Here is a 6,799-nt window from a genome sequence, read left to right on the forward strand (position 1 = left end):
ATCAGAATACTAAGGGAATGCTACGTTGATTCTATGATAAGGAGTTAGAGGGGGATTGATTCCACCATAACTCAACTTAATCCACTAACGACGAATCGTCAGAATTGTAATCGAATCGCCCATGAAACAATTTGGTTATTCCTAATCCCTAATTATACATGGCATTTCTACCAATTATAACTAGCATGTGAACAATTAAACCCATTCTCATGGTGAACTAATCATTTCTAGAGTGGAATAGAAAAATACCGACTTCACGATAATCGGACTCAAGCTTTCATCAAGGCTTCACAACCCCCTCTAATGGAGGTTTAGCCTTGAATCATTCCGCAATCATTTCCATTTATATTAAAACTAAACATAATATAAAGCATTGAAATTTATTTAATTAAACAATAATGAAATCTAATTTAATGACTAAATTGAACTAAGGACATGAATTGAAATTAGATCTAGAATTGGAATTGACAAAAATCGAAATGGATAAAGAATACTACTTTATTGATCTAATCAAATGAAGAACAAGATTCAAAGGTTTAATCTAATAAGGGATTTGAAACTAATTAAAGAAAACAATTAAATCTAGATCTAGAAGCTATTTTAATGGCTACTTTCTATTCTAAGCTATGAACCCTAATTCTCTACTAATTAATCTCCCCTTAACAAAGACTTAAGCTTTTGTTCTTATACATTCAGATCCAAAATTCGTGCATGGGCTTGGAGCCAGGGTTTGGGCCAGAGAATCAGGCCCAAAACCCAATTCTTTCAAATCAAAAGGCCTCTTCAGCTGCAGTTGACTTCCACAGACTTTTCGTCCACTTCTGCTCCTCTGATTGGGTCAAGGCTTGGACCATTACAAAGCTCTTTTCGAGCGGGTCGTTTTGACATAAGGTATGCCCAATTCGAGGTCCGAGTCCAAAGATACGGCTTTCGGAAGTTCTCACGACTTTGCTCCTCAGATCTCGCTAAAGTGGTACATTTACGCATTATAATGGACTTTGAAGCCTGAAATGCATAAAAACGCCGTAATCAGTGTTAACTCTTACTTATTATTCACATAATTGGTCTAACAGTATGATTATTAAGGGGTTAAAACTACAGTTTTGGGCTCTTATCACTCTATCATCACCGAGTCCGGCAGGTGCATGTCCTTGTATGATTGGTAGAACAGTATGTCGCATGAGCTCCCTGGATTAATGAGGACTCTTTTGACTGTCCAACCGTTGATTTTGACATGCACTACCAATGCATCATTGTGAGGTAGGCACACCTTGTCTAGATCCTCTCCTGTGAATGAAATTGTTGTTGTCCTCTTAGGGTCGGTGGGGTTGATCATCTCGGCTTTGTGTGAGAGGTTGTAGATTTCTTGGATTGTTCCCACTCTTCTGCGCTTCTCCCGACCTGATGTTTCGTTGTTTGAGGTGTCTGTAATCATGTTGATTATTTTGTCCTCATCTTGGTCAGAGGAGTGTTGTTTCCTGTTATGCCTTGACCGACCTGGAGACTTAGATCGTCAAGTTGATCTGCTCCTGCTTCTGTTTCTGTTGTTGGCAGGTTGTTCATTGATGTGGCTCCTGCTTCTGTGGCGTTCGGCATCCAACTTGTGCCTCAGATCGCTTTTTGGCAAGAACTCTTTTAATTTGCCTTCCTCCACTAGGTCTTGGAGGTAGTGCTTGAGGCTCCAGCAATCATTGGTGTCGTGGTGGTAGAGTTTGTGGAAATGGCAGTATGGACGCTCTGGTATGGCTATCACCTTGTTGATGTTTGGTTTGAAGTATGGTGCTGTATATATTTTCTTCAGTATTTGACTTGGCGTCTTGGAGAAGTTAGAGAATTCCCTCTTTGTGTATGAGGGTTTGCTGGCGTTGGATCTCTTGTTGTTGTTGTTTGAAGATTGCTTGCTTTCCTTGGGGTCTGGCTCGTTGCTAACTGTGAGGACCTCTTTACCTTTGTGTTTGGCCATCCACTCTTCGTACTTGATGTATTTGTCGACTCTGTAATACAGGTCGGCTGAGGTGTCTGGCTTGTTGCGCATGAAGGACCCTGCTAGGTCGGAGTCATCCAAGAGGGCGTTTGTGAACGCAGAAATTGCAAAACCGTCACTGAGTCCTGACTCCAGCGAGAGGAGGTCCTTCTTCAAATGTCCTAGGAAGGCTCGGATTGTTTCGCCATGAGCTTGCTTGAGCTGAAACAAGGAGTCCAGGTTGGCACGCTTCTTTTTCTATTTGTGGGCCGAACTGCGCTATTTAACGCCTCGCCAAAGGTCGAAGTTGTTGATCGAATCTGGAGGGAGTGTGTAAAACCGGATATTGCTCCGGCCCTTTAAACCGGCCGGAAAAAGTTTGCACTTCGTAGTCGTGAGTCGATGGATATAGAGTGCTAGGATTTGGTTAAAGCGAAGCTCACGCTGCTTTCGCCAGCAGAAAGGTACCGTCGCATAACGGAACTTTGGTTGGATGAACTCTCGGGCGAGACCGCTTTGTCTCGGATATCTTGGATGAATGGTGATGCTTTGTGCGTCTCTATCATCTTCTCTCGAGCGATCCGCTCTTTAAACGACTTCTAGTTTTTTTGCGAAGTCTTCTAAACGACGATCGGTGGTGTTGGTTAGGCTGTTGTGCTCCCCGGCTTCTGTGGTGCCATTGTTGGCGTTGGAGTTGGCCTGCTCTCGCATTGTCTAGTTTTCTTGTTGCAAAGTGATGAAGGCTTCTTGGAGTGTCTTCATCTGGTCTACCAATGCTTGTAGGTTGGGTTCCATTGTGGTTTTTCTGACCAGCTTCGTGGGCTTGAGAAAAGAGTGGTTGTTCTTTTCTTAAGGAAACGAATCGGCAGATGGCACCAATGTAGATGTTGGTTATTTTGGGACTACGACCTGATGATTTGTTGGATAGGAAATGGCTGCACTCTTCTTGGGATAAGAGTTGCCTACGTATCAAGTTTCTCGGGGTAAACTTGAATCAAGCCTTACGTAGTTCATCTCTCTCTATTTATAGATGTGTGCTTGAACTATTATGGATTACAGATCTACCTTGTGTGCTATCTTGGTGATTTGCCATTAATGTGTTGTTACAAAGTTAATGTTTCCTTGATTGTGGTGTTGATTGAGCTCTAAGATTGTGCTAGTTGATATCTTTCCATGAATGGATGTAACTGCTGCTGGTGACGACCTGGATGCTGGGTCGTTGGTACGATCTGATGTTGTGGGACGAGCTGAAGTAAGACATCCTGCCATGTGGACACGTGCTTTGTAGTGTAGAACGGAGGGTACTTACACCCGTGAGCATTGTGAAATCAAGAGGGGTAATCACAAGCTTACCCCATGGGAAATGGAATGTGTGGGTAGATTTCCACCACCGCTCAACTATCCCAAACAACAATGCTTGATCATTTTGTCCCAAATTTGAATTTAAAAAATTCTCAAATGGTGTGACAGCTATAATGTTGGTAACCGTGACAAAATTATAATCCGTTTTTTATTTCAAACAACGCCACCATGACACAACATTTGAAAGTACACAACGCACTTTCCATAGGTGTATTGCCTATATTACACGCAATACAACAAACTATTCAACACGATATAATTTCAACTCAATTTTTTTTAATGCAATGCAACAAATTCAAACTAATTACACGGTAACAAACTTGATATAAACTAACATAAATAATAATAATTAACATAAAAAAAAATCTAAAACTTACTTGAGACGCGGCCACTCTATTTGCTATGTGTTGGACCGATGTTGACGCTAATGGTGGGTGTTCCTCGATTTCACAACATGGTGGAAAATTAAACCCAAGTTAAATTTCATCCTCCTCGCCCACATTTTGAGTTCTTGATGATGATTCTTTTTGTCCATTTTTTTTTGATATTTTGAAATTTCCAAACCATCTACCATCTCTTCAGGTGGTGAGGCAAGTGGGGAATCATTTGGGGGGGGGGGGGGTGGAGAAGTCATTGGGAATTGAAGAAATCAAAAAAAAAATTTTTGGCAATATGGAAGAAGGTGAAAGTGTGTTGTTTCGCGTCTGTTGATATTAGACTCACCAAACGGGATGTTTCATTCCGTCTCATTATAAAATACCAGACAGGATGTTACATTCCGTCTCAATCAAAAATCTTTCAGACGGAATCCAACATCCCGTCCGAGATTATTTGTCACCTTTGCATTGGGCAGTCTCACCTTACTAGGGGTGGTCATTGAGTCGAGCGAGCCGAGTATTGGCATACTCAGATTCGGCTCGTGGGCTTTCGAGTCGAGCTCGAGCTGAGCTCAAATTAAACTCAAAGTCGAGCTCCACTTTGCACTCAAACTCGGCTTGTTTCTAATTACACATAGCTCGAGCTCGACTCGTTTTACAAAACGAGCTTGAGACTTGTAGCTCGTGAACTATATCTAGAAATAATGGCATAAACTCCATTTTTGAATGAATTAAATACAAAAAATCCAAAACATATTACATTTCAATTTTAGGAAAGTAAGAAGCGCATCCAAAGTACAATCAACATACAAATTTTCAACGAGCTATATATTACATACCATCACTTTCAAAAAATGAAAGCAAAAAATATAACAAAATCAGTATTCTTATATCTCTATCTTCCAACTTTCTTAGCTGCAATGCCCTTGTTTGGATCAATTGCTTCTACAATAGCAGCAAGTCTGCAACACTTTAACTTCTCACTATCACCTTGAGTATCAATGATGGGCAAAAGAAAATGAAAAGAATTAAAAAAAAGTTAAATTTACTCCATGAAAACAAATATGAAATTGAAAGAATTGAAGTTCAATGATGGAGGTTTCAATAAGTTGATTAGCTTTGAGATGGTGGTGTAGGTGTAATGGGGTTTGAGAGCCGCCTGTAAGTTTTGGCCTTTTGAGATAAAATGTGTTTTAACTTTTGACACTAGAGACATGGCTATTGTTTAGGGTTTTTCCTTGTGGGCTTATGGGTTCATGTGTTTGTTTTTCTCTTTTCTCAGGTATTTTTATATATATTTATATATATATATATATATATATATATATATATATATCAACTTAACAAAACAGGACTGCCTTCTCACTCGCGGCTGGGATTAGTTTTGAGGGGTATAAATCGACGGTCGAGACGAGTGCCACGATTACATTAGAAATTAATTATATTATTAATTGTAAAAAAAAAAAAAAAAAAAAAAAAAAAAAAAAAAAAACCCTTCGTTTCTTTGTGACTCTTTTAATTTGAACTTTCGTTCTCTCTCCCACAACCGTTCTCTTTCATAGTGAGTGTGTGCAAGATTATAAATTAGCAACGATTATAGAATTGAAAAGTTCCCGTATTAATTAGGCATAATTATATCTAAACAGTTATCAAGTTTCAAAACCCTTCATCTCCCCACTCTTAGCCACTCTTCCTCTCCTTCAACATCTATCATTCTCGAATCACCATTAGTACGTCTCCCTCTCTGTAATCCGCTCAGGTACTGTTCTTCTCTCTCGAAGATTATTATCTTATCTCCTGTATTTAATACTGATTTCTTCCTTTTTCTTTATTGTTATTGTCTTCAGTTGTGAAGCCCTCCTCTTTCAGGCAGGTACTTTCTCTTTCTCTTTCTCTCCTCTCATGCTCTGCAATTGTCCTTTTACTTTCATTGTTTTATTGGACACTGAACTAAGAATGACAGAAAATTGGAAGTAGTGGAAAATTGGTAGTGCCAATGATACTCAAATGGATTCATTTTATCTATTGGAGGTACTCTTTTGCACGCTCCATTCAAGTAATTAGATATTGGTAACAGTAGGTGATTTGGTCGAACAAAGTTGTTAGTTGTTGCTAAAAAAACTTTTTATATGGTCTGTTGATGATTTAATTGATCAAGTTTTTATTGCTCTATGTTTTATAAAGGACGGAAGAAAAGAATGACTTATTGAACCTCTTATGGGTAATATCGACGATTGAGGTATGCGCTAAAGCCATGTTTAAATCTATATCTGATCTTTAAATATCTCAATAAAGGAGCAAGCCATGTTGATGTTTGATGTTGATAAATGACCATTTCGATCATTGTGTAATACATACTAAATGTGCTTCAAAGCTTCTATCCAAAAGAAATGTTTTTGTCCGCTTTGGTTGGATTTTGTTTCTATTATTACACAGGATCAACTTTGAATGGCATCTTTTGTGATCTTAGTTTGAATTCACTTTCTCTTTATCCCTTTGAACAAACCCATTTCTCTCAAGTAAATCAGTAATGAGTTTCTCTCACCATTGAATTTGGTTCGAAACCGTATCGCATTGCTTATTCCATGCTTTCTCAGGTATCTCAATTAGGTTGAAAATAATTATCACATTCTGTCTTCACTACTTGAATCTATATATCAAAACTATTATGTTTTGACTTTGTGAGGCTTTGTAACTGAATTTCAGAAGATTGGTGCTAATTTAGGTGAAGTAATTTAATTACAGTTTGGTGTAGTTGTTTAATACATTGTCTACCCCATATGTTTTCGTTTGCTAGATAATGAAAGAAGACCTGGGCAGGGCTCTGTGAAGCATGTCGATTGCGCACATTGAAGGTACAAAGACATTTTTTGCACTACTTCTCCTTTTTAGATCAGATGCGTTGTCTCGACAAGTCCAAAGGGTTTTCCTGATGACAACACTCATTTGTTGATCTGTGTAACCAAGGTTGCATAGGAACTCAACATAATCTTTGAATCCAATATCATAGATGAGCCTAGGGTTCATAGCTTATATGGGGGTTTACATGGCCAGCCTCGAAGTTTAGAGTTGTAGCAGACAATCCAGTCCATGAATC

The 6,799-nt window shown here is 38.9% G+C and overlaps 1 long non-coding RNA gene across 1 annotated transcript; it reads left to right on the forward strand.

Annotated features, from left to right (window-relative positions):
- The first annotated feature begins 5,229 nt into the window (after positions 1–5,229).
- Positions 5,230–6,799, forward strand: LOC147499048 (uncharacterized). Its single transcript, XR_015194403.1, has 3 exons — positions 5,230–5,461; positions 5,550–5,941; positions 6,500–6,799. It is a non-coding gene; the product is annotated as an uncharacterized LOC147499048 (long non-coding RNA).

The sequence above is a fragment of the Coptis chinensis genome, chromosome 5, assembly GCF_015680905.1.
Source record: "Coptis chinensis isolate HL-2020 chromosome 5, ASM1568090v1, whole genome shotgun sequence".
NCBI lineage: Eukaryota > Viridiplantae > Streptophyta > Magnoliopsida > Ranunculales > Ranunculaceae > Coptis > Coptis chinensis.